The sequence below is a fragment of the Bidens hawaiensis genome, unplaced genomic scaffold (assembly GCF_021521415.1).
Source record: "Bidens hawaiensis isolate Kalapana, Puna unplaced genomic scaffold, B.hawaiensis_p1.1 tig00070156_1, whole genome shotgun sequence".
NCBI lineage: Eukaryota > Viridiplantae > Streptophyta > Magnoliopsida > Asterales > Asteraceae > Bidens > Bidens hawaiensis.
Window position 1 is genome coordinate 33860 of NW_027502334.1, and position 17481 is coordinate 51340.

The window sequence follows — 17481 nt, forward strand, 5'->3', positions numbered from 1 at the left end:
AATTTAAAGTGTGGCTATTGTAAAACTTTTCGTCACACATAGTGAGGTACTGTGTGGCTAAAAATATCATATAGACACTGGAGGTTGTTGTCAACGTGGCTAAAAATGTGAACTTGCTAGTCAAAAACTCTTTTGTAGTTTGTGGTGTGGCCATTGTCTTACCGTTTGTTACACATAATGCTTTTCCTAATTTAAAGTGTGGCTATTGTCAAACTTTTCGTAACACATAGTGAGGTACTGTGTGCCTAATCATATCTTATAGACACTGGAGGTTATTGTGAATGTGGCTAAAAATGTGAGCTTGCTAGTCAAAAACTCTTTTATAGTTTGTGGTGTGGCCATTGTCTTACCGTTTGTCACACATAATGCTTTTCGTAATTTAAAGTGTGGCTATTGTCATACTTTTCATCACACATAGTGAGGTACTGTGTGGCTAATAATATCATTATAGACACTGGAGGTTGTTGTCAATGTGGCTAAAAATGTGAAGTTGCCACTCAAACACTCTTTTGTAGTTTGTGGTGTGGCCATTGTCTTACCGTTTGTCACACATAATGCTTTTGTAATATAAAGTGTGGTTATTATCATACTTTTCCTCACACAAAAATGTTTATGTTGTGGCTAATGGTCATTTATAGACTCTAATTTTTGTAATTTAAGGTGTGGCTATTGTCTTACTTTTGGCCACACCTATTTAATGTGTTCTATGTGGCCAAATTGTGTGTAATTAGGCAATATATAATTATTTTTGTTTTTTGTGCAGTAATATAAAACAGCTATAAGAAAGCATGACAAAACAAAATTAGAAACAGATTATATTAACAATAATATTCAATTAAGCAAATGTATATGCAAAATATCTTACAAAATTCAAAAATAACGACTACCTATATACTAGCTAAGGCGTCAGTTTTCTTGGCACTACTCATTGTCTTCTGTTTGGTCACCCGGTCTATCGTTGTGTACTTTGCATTTGCCTTCTTGCCAGCTCTGTCTGGTTCTTTTAAGGATGGGAGTGGTGGTAGCTGGAACAACAGAATATGAAAAACAAATATGTATAATTAATGCCGTATTTTGTAATTTAATAGAACAAAATAGTAGGTCTGCAAACGAATCGAACGTTTGTTTAACTGTTCGTGAACCTTTCGCCTGGAAGTTCGTTTATGTTCGTTTATCTTTGTTCAATTACGTTAGTTTAGATTATAAACAAACGAACATAAACGAACACACGTGTTCATTTTTTAAACTAAATGAAAAAGAACATAGGTATTTGTTCGGTTAAGATAAAAGGGAACAAACCTCCTAGTCACATAAGATTAGGTGTTCTGTTCTGGCCAAGCAACAAAAGTACCAATTGCGTCGCCAACAGTCGTAATTTCACATGCCTCACATGGAATAATTGCTTGTTCCTTTATGGTTCCATCAATACTAACTTTATAGCAACCCTCCGGGATTGCTTTTCCATGCAACTGTTGTGGAACCGGTGACCAATGAACTTTACCATTTTCCACCTTGTTACGCTTGTCATGCACACACAAACGACACTCATACACCTATAAACCAGCATGTGAAATTAAGATGGCTTAGTTGAAGTCAATATAAAAGTACATACCCATGTTGGTGGGAAATTAACAATGTTTCACGCAGTACATACCTTTATGTCAGCAGGTGGGGAAACTTCATCCGTAGATACATCAACTTTTCTTTTACGGCTTCTCCGTTTTACCTAAAAACCATTCAATGAATCAATCAACAATTAAAGGAAAAACTGAAATTGCCAAATACTTACTGATGGTTTTTTCGAGCCGTTACTAACCGGAGTGTGGTGTAGTTGTGTTGATGCTTGGTCAACATTGTTCTCTACAGGCTTCATTGATAATATAAAAGAAATTGGAATTGTTAGACTTATTAGGTTATAAAATATAAAAACTGAAATTGCCAAATACTTACTGATGTCGCGCTATGGGGATCGACTACCGTTTGGTCAACACTTTTTTCCACAGACTTGGTCTGCAATTCGGTAATAGAAAATGAGCACACTCACGTTGTAAACGAATTATAAAAAGTACTGAAATTGTCAAATACTTACTGATGTCGCGATATGGGTAGCGAGTACCGTTTCGACAACTATTTTATCCGCATTCTTGGCCTACAATTAACTTATGCAAAATCAGCACACTCACATGGAAAGTTAATTATTAAAACAAATCAATCAAACTGTCAAATGCTTACCTGAGAAGCGGATTCTTGTTGCACAGCCTCACCTGAGGTTAAGATGTTTCCCACAGAAGTGGCCTACAAATCAATTTATTACGTTATGGAAAATAAAAAATCACATGGAAAGTTGTAATAAACAAAGAAACTGTCAGATACTTATTTTGCGCCACAGCACTAGTACTTTGGTTAGAACCAACATGGTTGGGAACAGGATTTACCTACGAATTGTGACAAAAACAGTGCCAATTATGTATGTCGAATGCATTAATTAATATGTAGCATACGTCACTTACTTGACTTGCCGACATTTGCGGCAAAAATCCTTCGAGATGTCTAAACCTGGCCTCAAATGCTAACTGTTCCTTCTCACGGCTTGCTAGCATAGAATTCGTGGATTCAAGTAGAGTCGTCAACCTGCTCACCACTTCATCTCTCTACACCGCCTCATACTCAAGTTGGGCAATCCGTTGCTTAAACGAGCCTTTTACCCGAATCACACTCCAATATTTACCTGTTGTCAATCCGTACCCAATCCCTTTTAAAAACCCACATTTCTCTTTGCCAAGCACTAAGGTGACGACATCTGTGCACGGTTCAAGTGCCAGGGCTCCGAAGGCGATCTGCTCCTCATGCTGAACCTGCAAGAATACAAATATTCTAATACGCTTGTAACATGCTTATGTATCCACATCAAGTGTTGAGACAAGTTATACAGACTCAAGTTTTTTTGACACCAATATAAGGCAATGAATTGACTTTAACATGATTTAAAAAGTTTAATACTAAAACATACTAATTTGGTTGTCACACCTTCGACAACAGCATTCTTGTATGCACCATCTTTGTCCTCCCTTCCTTTCATCCACATTAATGCACGGCCGGGGATCTCATCCAGTTCAATTTCCTTCTTTTTGACCTTGTAAAATATTCAAGAGAAAGCAGCTGACGGTCATGCGTTAGACACATATCCAACAAATCATTGAACTAGAGAGAAAGCAGCTGACGGTGATTACCAGTTTCTCTCGAAGGTAGGTATAACCCCCTCGTCCCATGTGATGATCAAAAACATTCTTTGCTCGAGCTCCCTTTGATGAAGCCGATTTTTTCTTCAACCACACATTATAATCATTTCATTATATTTAAACAAAAAACATAAACCGTATATAGTCGATCAATCTACGTTTGCAGAGTAGAGGATTTATACCTAAAACTGCTCTGATTGTGTGTACTCAACGAAGAGATGCCAGTCTTCTTGCCTGATCATCGTTCTGTGTCCCTTCGGTATCGCCTTCAGCTTCAGAGGTTTACCGATGTTCGGCATAATTTATTTGGCATACATTTTTCTTCTGAAATCCCGAAGAAGGTGTCCGAGCCGATTCATCACAGAAGGCCTGTGAGACGCCTCAATCTCAAAATATTTCTGCATAATATAATACACAGTAAAGGTAAAATACATCTCAAAATATAAAATGCACAAATAAAAATAAAGAATAACCATTATTTGTTCCCACAGTTTATCTCTAAGCTCCTTCGTGACCTCCCTCCAACTTAGATGTCTCAAGCCAACTATTTCCCTTACAACATCCCCTAAAAAACTTGCAAACTTTGATCTGTTTTGGCCAGTGAACCTACCCAGATTATCAAACTCCACTGCCAGTCTGACACCACCAGAGTTTGCATATTCAGTACGTACCTTAGGTAACCTCGTCAACCCCCTTGTAGGTTTTTTCGTAGTAGCAAAACTGTTGATGGGTTCAATAACCATCGTCCCTATATCATCGTTCCTACCAGTCTGACCGTCGTCGTCGTTGGCTTCCTCGCTGGAGTAGCCTTCAGTGTCTTCTGATTGAGCGTCGTCGTCGTCGTCGGCTTCCTCATCGGAGTATAAAACATGTTCGTCTTCGATTCTTTCATCTTTAAGCTTCATCTTCGATTGTTTTTTAATAATTTGGAGTGTCATTTGGAGTATAAATCACCGTCGTCTGATTTGTGGAGTGGAAAATTTTTAATAATTTAGAGTGTAATTTGATTTTTGGAGTGTTATGTAATTTGGAGTTTTTGAATATTTGGAGCCAATATTTTGGAGCTTTTTGAGTTTTGCCTCCCTTTTAATTAAGAACCAATAGATTATTGACATAGTTTTTACGACAGAGAACCTGTGGCTGAAAATAGACACTTTGACTAAAAGATGGTTGCATAAGCGTGTTCCTTGCGTATTAGGATATTTATATATGTTTATGTACATTAGCGCGTTACTTGTGTATTAGGATATTTATATATGTTTACGTACATTAGCTTGTTACTTGCGTAATAGTGTTTTTTAACAAAGTGTTTTTTTGTTTTATTTTTAGATTTAACCAAGTGTTTTTTGTTTTTTCAATTTGTTTTAAGATACTTCATAATTACCATTCATTAAAAGTTTTCATACAAAAGGCACCATTACAATACATTCCATGAAACAAAATTAGAGTGAATAACAAAATAGATGATACAAGAAACAATAAAAGTAAAGCATTTAAAAGCTAACCAACCAACATTCAATACAATAAACTAAAAAGTGTATCAATACAACCATACAAATATTACCCAGAGTGACCAAATCACAAATGTTCCAAAATTCACCAAACACATCACCAAAATATTTCACAAATGTTCCAAACATCACCAAATCACTAATCAACTTTTGAAACTAACAAAGTACCTTCATTGAAGTCATATTCAAATCTGCACTTATAACCAATCTGTAATTCATTTTCCTCCTTGAAATTTTTCCATATTGGTAACCAATATCTGAATTTCAGCTTCAACACTTCACCATGAAGTCCCATTTTTTACGACCTTCGGGATTGACCAAAGTGATTAGCATTCCATCATAGGCTTGAGTATGGCCCGACCTTTCATTGCTTATTTTCCACGGACAAAACGCTTTACCCACAAAAGATTTCCGTTTAACCGTTTTATCGAATTTGCCCTTTCATTTTCAAGGCTGAGCCTACCGACACATCCCAAGTTAAGTGCGTTTTCTTTTATTTATCTCATATTATTAGCAGTTAGAAAAACCGATTTCCGAATAAAATCATCATCTCCCACTTTAATGCAAAAGAAACTGAAAAATAAGGGACATTTTTATTTTTATTTATTTATTTATTTATTTATTTTTATTTTTTTTACTTTATCAAACTTGAACAACGTAGAAAACGAAAAACGAGTGAAAAATTTTTATTTTTAAAATTTTTTAATTTTTTATTGTTATTTTTTTTTAAATTTTTTTCTACAACTAAGTAAAATAAATTCCCATGCCCACACTTAGAACGAAATCGTCCTCGATGAGAACAAGGAAAAGAAATAAAATAAAAACAAAACGTAAAGCATAAAATAAAAACTTTAAAGAACAGAAATTAAAATAGAGGACGGGTTACTCCCCTGGTTTAGATGCAAATTCTTCATTAGCTGTGTATGACTCAAACGAACGACCGTATAGCATTTCATTCGCGGCCGCAACCTCGGGTGAACCAGTTCCAAAACGCCATCAGAACTACCATGCGCATAATAATACCTGTAACAACTCAAACTCGCTCGCATGTAGCGGCGTTCAAAACAGAAAACAGAAACATAAGAAATAAACATATTTTTGTGTTTTTGATTTTTTTTTTTAATTTTTTTGATTTTGATTTTTATGATTTTTTAAATTTTTAATTAACAAAAATAAAAGAAACAAAACTCTAAATCTCGGGCTGCCTCCAGAGAGCGCTTAGTTTAACGGGTCCTTAGCCTGACTCCAAATCTCAATTTCAATCAGGTGGCTTCTCCTTTATCCGTTTCCCACTCGACCCGTTTCGTTTTATTTGTCCACTAGTAGTTAGGAAAAACTTACCAGAAAAATTTAAAGAGATTTTGAAAAATTGAAACGGGTCGGACTACCAAGACTTATACTTGCCCGGACCAAACTTTATACGAGTCGTGTAATGAAGGAGGATGTCATCTTTGCTGTATGTCAACTTTTTATTTTGTTTCGTATGTCGTATCCTCACTTTCAAGTTCATTTGATCCAAGTATACATGTTCTCTCTTCTGTTATGTCTCCCTGAAAATTAATCTTCCTATTTCTTCAATGTCACCTCCCGGGTCAAATTGCGTATCATCTACTTCCATAGAGGTATCCTCCACAAGCTCTTCATGACAACCCTCGATATCAAAGATAACCACATTCGCCTTCTTGACCTCCGACAAAGTAGATGTAATGATAGCCGACAGCTTCCTCTATTCATCTAAAAACGCATACTCAAGGTGGGCAGGCGAATCCTTAATCTCTAAGGAAGAAGGAGGAATCTTGACCGAAGGTCGGTCCATCGGATCGTCTCGTACGATCTTAGCAGACACGCCAGATTCAGGGGTATGCAACTCGGTGTCGGCATCTAAGGACTGATTAGTTACGGCAACCATCTCAATCTCTGGAATCTCCCTATCGAGAATCTGGGTGTCGGAGGCAGATCCTCCACAGATTTCACTGAGAAACTCCCCAACATGCTCCATGATGGTATCAATGAAGTATAAGGAGTCATCAGCAGACTTGGGGTGTTTTAGTGACTGTCGAACGTCAAAGGTGACGTTCTCGTGGAGCAACCCGTGAAATTGAGCAGAATGAGCAATCGTGTTCAGAACATTAGATGGAATCTGCCAAGTCGTTTGAACTCCTATAGCTGGTGGAGCAATGCTGGATCTCGCGCCAGCATCGACCGGACGGGCCCGGTCTGCAACTGTCCTCCTCGGTGGTGGATTCGCGTCACCCATAATCCTATCCCTAATGACGGGTTCAGAAAAAGCAGGAGAAGAGAATGTATTACCGACAGACGTAGATGAACTGGATGACGGGTTTATACGACGCCTCTCACGAAGCTCTCTCTCTGGTTCGGGAAATCCTTCAACTTCTGGTGGTCCTAGAGATCGAGTACGTCGCATACAACTATTAAAATAAATAAAGGAAATTTATAATTAGCTAAACTATTTTAAACTAACAAACAAAACAAATAAGAAAGACAAGTAGTAAACAAAGCAAGTCCTAACTCGAGTCGATCTTAATACGCCTCAAACCGTGTCCCCGGCAACGGCGCCAAAAACTTGATGTGTGTATAATGATGCTCTCACAAATAAGCTTTAAATTTATTAAACGAAAATCCTAAAGAAACCACACAAAACCGGCAAGTGTACCGATCACTTATAGTATAGCACTAAGGAAGTCCGAGTATCGAACACAAGGACACTTGAAAACGTTGATGATACTTAACCCTTACCAAGACTCTCCTAACAATATTTAAATGATTTTTAATAATTAACTACTTTACCTAACTTACTTTAACTAAATTAATTAGCTAGACTTAACTTAACTTAACTAAACACTTGAAACTTAGAAACTTAACTGCAATCGGAGAAAACGTCTACCTTGGTAAGAATCATATTGAAGGTATAATAAGCTAATAGATTGAGGATTCTCACGACACCGGTTCCTAAGGATGACACAACTAAGGTTCACTCAAGAAAGCTAGATCACCTCTCAGTCTCACTAACAAACTCTAACTTACACTTAGTTGATTTTAAGAACAAACCGGGAAACGAATTGTTAAAGTGCTCTAATGTCGACTCTCCTCTCGGTCTCAACGACACACTACCCTAATGGAGACGAATACTACGCAACCAAGGATAGAGGAACAATTTAGTTTAACTTAAATTAGATCAACTAATCGCTCAAAAACCCAAACCCGACAAGAACCAAACCCGCTCTCGCGCGATCTTAATTCTAACAAGTAAAAGCAACGAGACAATATTACTTCTTATCACCTCTCGGTCTCAAAGAAGGTGTATTTTAACTGATTTTAGATGATTATATTACCCACTTATCCCTACGGTTGTACTTCCCGCAAATAAACCCTAACACCAAGTCAAGAGTCTAACAAGCAATCAATTAATCAAAACCAATTCAATTAACTAATGCAAGAGGATTATAAGTAATAAAACATAAAAACAAAGCCATCACACACAATCTAATTTATGATTTAGTTAAACTTTACATCAATAATTCAAGTCTTGAACATTAACAATCCATTATACAAGTCTAAACTACTCAACAATCATCTATCCTAGGTAGAACAAGCAAATTTAGCTACTCATTACTTTTGGACAGCATGCATACTTAAGAAAAACACCATAAACATCATCATAAACATTATAAAACTCATTCAAGATCCAAACACAATCAATTATAAGTCAAACTATCAATCAATTGCAAAACAATTCAAATCAAAAGACCAAATTAATAAAGTTAGGGTTCTTGAACAATAATTAAAGTTTAAGGGTGAATTACTATCAAGTATGGCTGATATTTATGATTGTTTGAAGCCCCTAGCTGCTGCCCAAGATCACCCCGAGCCTCCTCTTCCTTCTCCAGCCGCCTTTCTTTTTTTTCTTTGCTGCCAAAGTTCCGATCGGAACTTGCTGTTAAGGGGGTTAGGGTTTGTAATTTCGGGATTTTTGATGAGATAATGGCTGGAAACAAGTGTTATTAACTTAATATAATATTATATAAGGCCTTTAAGATGTGGGCTTGGGTCGGGCCTTGACTTATAAGTTTGAAAGTTGAACAATTAAGCCCCTAAACTCTTCAATTTAACTCTTTTTTCCACCAAACTTCATCACCTACAAGAAAACAATCATCTTTGTAATATCAAGCATAAACAAACCATAAAACTTAATAATTAAACTAAAAAGTAATTAAAACATAATAAAAATGATACGGAAAGTAAGTGTGTTTCACTACACATCATATCTATCTGGAGCAATAAGCTCGAAAAGCGAATTCATGTAATTATCACCAAATTCTTGAATCACGTACCACTCAGGGAAATCCTATTAAACATGTTGTTGGTGCATGAATGTCAGTAGTTCATAGTCTAGTGTCTGTAATCGAGTCTGTAATGTTATTTATGTTTTTGTTTAAGCGAAGTTGTTATCAAGTTCGCCTAGGCGAACTTGTTGAACAAGCGAAGTTGTCCACATATCAGGCGAAGTTTTCGTGTATTTATATTAGATGTTACGGCTTGATAGTGGTTAATCGAGTTGATAGTTGTTAGCAGTTTTGGTTAACGAGTTTGTTTGGTAACGTGAGTCTGTAATAGTGATATCGTATCACGTGTTCGGTTATCAATATAACGTGTTCGTTTATCGTATCGTGTTTGTTTGATTTGCTTTCTACGCTCGTAACGATCTACGCAGGGATTCCGCACCTGAGTAGACCGCGATATCTCGTGTGATCCGTCCAGGGAACCTACAATTGGTATAAGAGCATTTGCTCGATTGTGTGGTTCGGGATATTCACGCGGGTGTAGAAATCGTCCCGTTTCGACTATTCGCGGGACGTGTTTTCTGTGTTTTTGATCATTCTTACCTCCTACCATCGTGTTCAAGCCATTACACCGTCAAAAACCTCGTTAAAATCCGATTTACAGATCTGCAGAAACTTCGTGTTCATCAGGCGAAGTTGTCGTCACTGTTCGTAGGGTTTCGGCGAAGATATAAGGTTAAGCGAAGTTATCCACAACTTCGCCTACCTTCTCAAGTTCGCCTATCTCAAGCGAAGTTCTCTACAACTTCGCCTACTTCTTAAGTTCGCTTACCTCAAGCGAAGTTAAGAATCAGCGAAGTTAATCAGCAGTGTTATCAGCGAAGTTCTTCAGCGAAGTTCTCTACAACTTCGCCTACTTCAAGCGAAGTTATCCGTAACTTCGCCTACTGTACTTTAAAAAAAAAATTTAACTTTTCAGGTTTCTTACTTTTCGGGAAAGATGTCGTCGATCAACATCTCTGAGTTAGTGAAGATGGAAGTTGAAGCAGGGTCAGCTACCAAGGCCCCAAGATTGCTGAAGGGAACCGATTTCGTTGCATGGAAGGATCGGTTTATACAATACGTCAAATACCAGGATGCGAAGATGTGGGTATACATCCAGGATGGTTATATTCCACCAGTTATGGAGTATGAAGGTCGTGATCAAATTAAAAAGTATAGTAAAATGGAAGAAGAAGAGAAAAGGATGTATGAGGCCGAGAGCAAGGCTCATGCTGCTATTACTATGGCTCTTCCTTAAGAAATCCTTCATACGTTCAGAAATTATACATCAGCAAGAGAGCTTTGGGAAGCTCTTGAGAACAGATTTGAAGGGAATGTAGGAATCCGTGCTTCAAAGATAAAATTGCTCAAAACCCAGTTCTCAGTCTTCAAGTATTTGAAGAATGAATCCTTAGATGATATTATCACTCGATATTACCATCTGATGACTGAATTGAGCAACTATTCTATTTCCTACCGAGAAGAAGAAATAGTTGAGAAGCTTCTAGATGCTCTCCCACCAAAATGGGAGATGTACACTGTGCTGATGAGGGAAGACAAGGACTTTCCCACATATGATCTTGAAACGGCAGTCAACAAGCTCAGAACCTTTGAGCTTAACATGGTCAGAAAAGAGACACCTATGGATCAGGTTCAAGATCCAGGTATGTATGGAGCTAAAGTCAACACTAGCTCAGGATCGAAGACTGAATCTGCTGCCTACTACACAAAGGGAGAGTCGGGCCCCAACTCATCACATGAGGGGCATGTGTCAGTTAACTCAAATGGGGATGTTTGCTATGTAGCAGCTGGAGCGAGTGGTTCTCAACCCCAGGTAAGCAAGAGTAGTTGCTCTCCAAGTTCTCCCAGCAACAACTACTCCAAGATGCCTATGAGTGTCAAGTCTGCTGAAGAGCAGTTTGGTCTCTATGCTTCTTTCATTGCTTCCTATGAGAACTACATTCAAGGGAAGATTGTTGATCCAGCTATGTTGGATGAAGATTACGATCAGATTGATGCTGAAGATATGGAAGAAATGGATTTACAATGGAAAATGGCCATGATCGTGAGAAGAGTAAAGAGGTTTATGAGAAAGACGGGAAGGAAGTTTGTCTGTGGAAAGCCGGGGTTTGACAAGGCAAAGGTGAGATGCTACAATTGTCAACAAAACGGTCACTTTGCAAAAGAATGCAGGAATGAGCGTGTGGAACGAAGTCAGGGTAGGTCTCCACAGCAAAGTGAGGGTACAAAAGATTATAGTGCCATGATGTCCAGAGAAGATGGTGAATACAACTGGAACCTGCTTTCTAAAGAAACTTTTGAGCAGGCAAATTTGGCAAAGGTAGAAACTGAAGAAAGTGAGAAGGTTACCGGAGAGGAAAAAGCTCTTATGGCAGACGTTAATGACCAGCTCTCCGAGGTATGTTCTAAACTTACATGCTCTAAATGTGAGAACTTGTCTGAGCAACTAGCAACCATAACTGATCAGTATGTTAGTTTGGATGCTGAATTTAAAACCTTAAAAGAAGATCATCACTTTATTAAATCAAGAGAAAATAATTATAAAATTAAAATAAAAGCTTGTGAAAAGGATGTTAAAAGTCTAAAAACAAAACTTGCTGAAAAAATTGAAGTGATTGATTTAAGTTATGAAGTTTTGGAAGAAAAGACCAAACTAATTGCTGAGAGAGAAAAACAGATTGCTGACCACCAGGTGAAAGTGGTGGAACTGAATCGAAAACTGGAGCAGTTCAGAAATTCCTCCGCTATTCTTGATCACCTTGTTAGTGATCAAGGTTCCTCTGTCAAGAGGGGAGGAATCGGTTATCATGAGGTTCCACCACCGTACAATCACAATTACACTTTTAACCCTAGTGTTCAGAAATCTGTTGACTTTGAGGTTGCTCGGACAGTGCCAATTAAAGTAACTGTTAAAGAACCAAATGTTAGTAAAGGCGAAACAAGTTCGCCTGTTTCAAGTATTGAAATTTCTGATCAAAGTCCAGTCTCGTCAGATTCGGATAAGTCATCCGAGTCTGGTAAGGCAAAAGAGGAGGTTGTGTTACCCAAGAGTGGAGAAAAAGATAAAACAAATACAAGGAGTACTCCACTAAACCCGTACGTCCCACCATATGTGAGACGAACAGGCGGTAATATAGCCTCGACATCTAAAACACAGGTTGATAAAAAAGTTGAGCATAGGTGTTGTTTTAGATGTAATCAATTAGGACATCTTGTTGCAAATTGCCATCTGAAGCAGCGATTCAGAGGTGTAAGGCCTACTAAAGCTGAGAATAAACCTAATAGTAATTATCATGCTGCTAAAAATGAAAACCACTTAAAATTCAATAATGTGAATAATTCAGGTTTTCATAGAAACAAATCTCAGTTTTTCACTTCTAATAACCAAACCACAAGCTATAATTCTTACAATTCTCAAAGGTTTGGAAGGCCTCACAATCAATCTTCAATGAGATATCCTAATGGGACTTACAGGAGTTATCGAGATACTAACTTTGGAAAGCCAAAGTTTGGGATGTATAGATCCAAGACCAATTGGTCTTGGGTCCCTAAATTCTAATCTTTTGCTTTATTGTGCAGGAACAGTTGAACAGGGCTGCCAACAATCTTTGGGTTGTAGATAGCGGCTGTTCCCGGCACATGACGGGTAACAAATACATGTTACACGATTTGAAACCTGTTCAAGGTAGGAGAGTGAGCTTTGCCGGTGAAAGTGGTGGCAAGATTACTGGAATGGGAACGGTGTCAAACGGAAAGATGACTTTGGAGAAGGTTAACTTTGTAGAAGAATTGAAGCACAATCTGCTGAGTGTGTCGCAGATCTGTGATAAGGAGTACACCGTTCATTTTACAAAGAATGAGGCGATAGTGTTGAAACCTGGTTTTCAGATACCAGAGGAGTGGATTGTGATGAAGGCTCCACGTGAAAGAAATACATATATAATGGATATGAGATCAACTGAAATGGCCACGGCAGAATCATGCCTTATGACGAAAGCGAGTGAATCAGAGTCCGAATTGTGGCATAGGAGAATGGGGCACATTCATCTTCGGAAGATGAACCACATTGCCAGGAATGGGCTTGTGCTGGGCGTTCCCTTGAAGAATTTCAATTTTGAAGATAAATGTATAGCGTGCAAGAAGGGAAAGCAGCACAAGAAATCCCATCTCACCAAGAAAGTCAATTCAATTGCCAGTACTCTGGAGTTGCTTCACATGGATCTCTTCGGTCCCGTGAATGCAAAAAGTCTAGGAGGAACTTCTTATTGCTTGGTGATCACTGATGACTACTCACGATATTCGTGGGTGTATTTCTTGAAATCAAAAGACGAAACGGCTCAGATGGTGAAGAATTTGATTACCAAAGTTGAGAACGTTATGGATAAAAGGGTTAAGTTCATCAAGAGTGACAATGGCACGGAGTTCAAGAATTTTGAGATGGAGATCTTCTGCCTTCAGAGAGGAATTGAACACCAATACAGTGCTCCGTATACACCACAACAGAATGGAGTGGCTGAAAGGAAGAATAGAACATTAATTGAAGAAGCCAGAACTATGCTGGCTGATTCGAAGCTTCCTGTGGTGTTTTGGGCTGCAGCTGTTGCTACAGCCTGTTATGTTCTGAATAGAGTCTTAACTGTTAAAAGACTTGGTAAAACGTGTTATGAGCTTATGCATGGGAGAAAGCCCAACTTGAGTGGTCTTGAACCATTCGGGTCCCCTTGTTCGATTTTGAAGACAAATTCTAAATTTGGTGAAGTAGCCGATGAAGGAATCTTAGTCGGTTATGTTGTTGGGACACCCAACAGACGTGTCTTCAATACATCGACCAGCAAGGTTGAGGTGGTGTGTAACACCGATATCACAAGTTACCAACCGCCAAAACCAAGCAACGGACCTGCAGAGTTTTTCGACTATGATAAACTTTTTAAGTCTTTTAACATACCGTATTTGGATATTGCTGAAGAAGAAGAGAGAGTTCCTACGAAGATGATCCTTGATGAGGAAGAAAATCTATTGCAAAGACAGCTGATCGATAAATGTCAACCTTCCTCATCAAATGCTATCGATACCCCTGCTGCCTCGACTGAAGAAGAATTTTTCAATCTATTTCACTCACAGCATGAAACAACCATTGACGAGCTCTCTTCTAACTTGGAAGACAATTTGCATGTCAGTTCTGTTCCGACCACGAGAATTCATAAAGATCACCCTTTGGAGAATGTGATTGGTGATGTGTCCTCCGGTGTACAAACAAGACGTAGCTTGAATGAGCACACCTGTGTTTACACAAGCATCAAGGAGACATGGATAATCAACGAATGCTTGTACACCTGCTTTATCAGCCAGATTGAGCCGAAGAATTATCAAATGGCTTTAAAGGACAGCTCGTGGGTCGAAGCCATGCAAGAAGAGTTGGCTCAGTTCAAGAAAATGGAAATATGGGATTTGGTTGAAAAACCGAAGAATGTGCATGCGATAGGCACAAAATGGGTGTTTAAATGCAAGAGAGATGAGAAAGGGATTATCATAAGAAACAAGGCGAGGCTAGTTGTGAAAGGATTTAATCAACAAGAGGGGATTGATTATAATGAAGTGTTCGCTCCTGTCGCAATGTTGGAAGCCATTAGATTGTTTTTGGCGTTCGCTGCTTATAAGAAGATGAAGGTATTTCAGTTGGATGTGAAGAGTGCGTTTCTGAATGGGAAAGTTGATGAGGTAGTGTATGTTGAGCAACCTCCGGGTTTTCCTGACTCAGACTTTCCTGATCACGTGTACAAGTTAAGCAAGGCATTGTATGGACTACATCAGGCAACCTCGTGCCTGGTATTCAACTTTATCAGATTACTTGCTTGAAAATGGGTTTGAAAGAGGGAAAATTGATAGCACGCTGTTCGTTAAGCGAGAAGGAAGCGACTTCCTGCTGGTGCAAGTCTACGTGGATGACATTATCTTTGCTGCATCTAAAGTCTCCATGTGTCAGGAGTTTGAGGACGTCATGAAGAAAAGGTTTGAAATGAGTGCTATGGGTGAACTAACTTTCTTTTTAGGATTGCAGGTTGATCAGAAGAAGGATGGGATGTTCATTCATCAGACCAAGTATGTCCATGATGTGCTCAAACGTTTCAAGATGGAGGACAACACTCCATTCGACACTCCTATCTGCGTCAATCACAAATTGGGTGCTGAGTCAGACGGTGATGCAGATGTGGACCCAACTCAGTATCGGGCTATTATAGGTTCTTTAATGTACTTAACTGCTTCTAGGCCTGATATAATGTTTGCTGTTTGTCTTTGTGCTCGTTTTCAGGCAAACCCAAAGGAATCTCACATGAAGGGTGTGAAGAGGATCTTGCGGTATCTCAAGGGAAAACCGAAGCTGGGGTTGTGGTACCCGAGAGGAGGAGACTTGGAGCTAGTCGCTTACACAGATTCTGATTATGGAGGATGCAATCAGAGTCGGAAGTCAACAACTGGAGGATGTCAGTTTCTTGGTGGCAGATTGGTGTCGTGGCAATGCAAGAAGCAGACTTCAGTCGCAATTTCAACCTGTGAAGCAGAATACATGGCAGCATCCAACTGCTGCTACCCAGGTTCTTTGGATTCAACAACAGTTGCGCGACTATGGTCTGAATTTCTTACTTACACATATTTGCATTGATAACACAGCTGCTATCTCAGTAACTAACAATCCCGTGAAGCACAGTAAAACTAAACATATTGACATACGTCATCATTTTATACGGGATTGTGCTGAGAAGAAACTGATTGTGCTTGAAAAGGTGGATACGCTTGATAATTTCGCTGATCTTTATACTAAAGCGTTTGACAAAACAAGATTTCAAAACCTTATCGAGCTGAATGGGATGATCAATCCCGAGTAACCATGCTTTTTATGTTATACTTAAAAAAAAAAATGTCACTATCGCTTAAAGTATGTCGGTTACCACAGTTTGAAGGACATGCCTTAGGATATGTTTTGGTCCTCATTTTCTACTTGTAGATTTTGAGGATAGCCATTAACCAGATGACTGAAAGTGACCGGGGCGGTTTATGATGAGTTTTCATTCTTTCGCTTAAAATTAGTCGATCATATTAATTAGTTAGAAGGACACGTACTAGTATGTGGTCGGTCCAGCTGATCCATTGGATCTTCGGGATAGCCGTTAACCTGACGACTTGACTTGATCGGGGCGATTAATGTTAAAATTTTTAAAGGAAAATGAAATTATTTTTCAAGTCTACTACTTCGTAAGAAGTTCGTTAGCTATGTTTAACAGAAAATTGATCCAACCTTGGAAAATGATATATATACTGATTCTGTGTGCTTAACTAGTGAAGTTATTAGGCTTAAAAGGCTTTAGGGCAGTCATTGTATGTCATGGTTACTTTTTATGGTGCGTAAAAGTAGATGTGATACAAACAAAAACTACTTGATTTTACGTGGAAACTCCTTACGAGTTTTGCATGTCTTCATATATATCTTTCCGAATGATAGGCAGAAAAGCGATTACCCAGTCATACACGAGCCCGTAAGTGTTCTGATTCCCGTGAAGATAGCGTTTCAAGAAACTGCAGTGATCCAGATTCGGGACTTGCAGTTGGTTACTACTCTGAAGTCTATGTAAATGTTTATCATAAAAAAAAAAAAAAATTTATGAGTTATTGAAACATTTTAGAGTTCAACATATCAAGACTTCTTAATCATAGAGTAAGAAAGAGAACGGGAAGCAGATGAAGAGTAATTACAAACTTAATCAGACACTAAGGGTCGAAGTCAATTCGGGGTGACTTGGGGAAAGCCAAATACGCTTTGAGAATAGATAGGAGGCATCATAATCTCTGAGTTGTTGCCCACTTAATTTTTGAGTTTAATTGAACTTAACTCGTATCACAGAAACGATGAAAACCATCTTAAGTTATTTACCTGCTTACAACCTGTCTCTATATGTCATAATACAGCTAAACACGGATCTATGTGACAGTCACGTAATTAGTATGATTCCTGTTCGGATCTTTTCTAAAACGTAGTAGTCCCTATCGAGACTGAAATTTGATCCCTTATACTTTAATTTTAAAAGTTTCTTGTACTTAGTTAGTTTTATGATTTTATAACTGGTTACTTGGACTCGATCGTGTTATTTGATTCTTAAAGGGAAGTTTTAAAAGTTAATTGCAAAATGTTCAAATTAAAAGGGTTGATTTTGTAAATATAGGCGATGTTGTTAAACAGGCGAACTTGTGAATAACTTCGCCTAGGCGAAGTTAACCGTAACTTCGCCTGTATAACTTCGCCCCTATATAAGGATTTTCAAAGGTCATCAGTTCATTATTTGAAATCACAGCGAACTTATCCTCGAAATCACA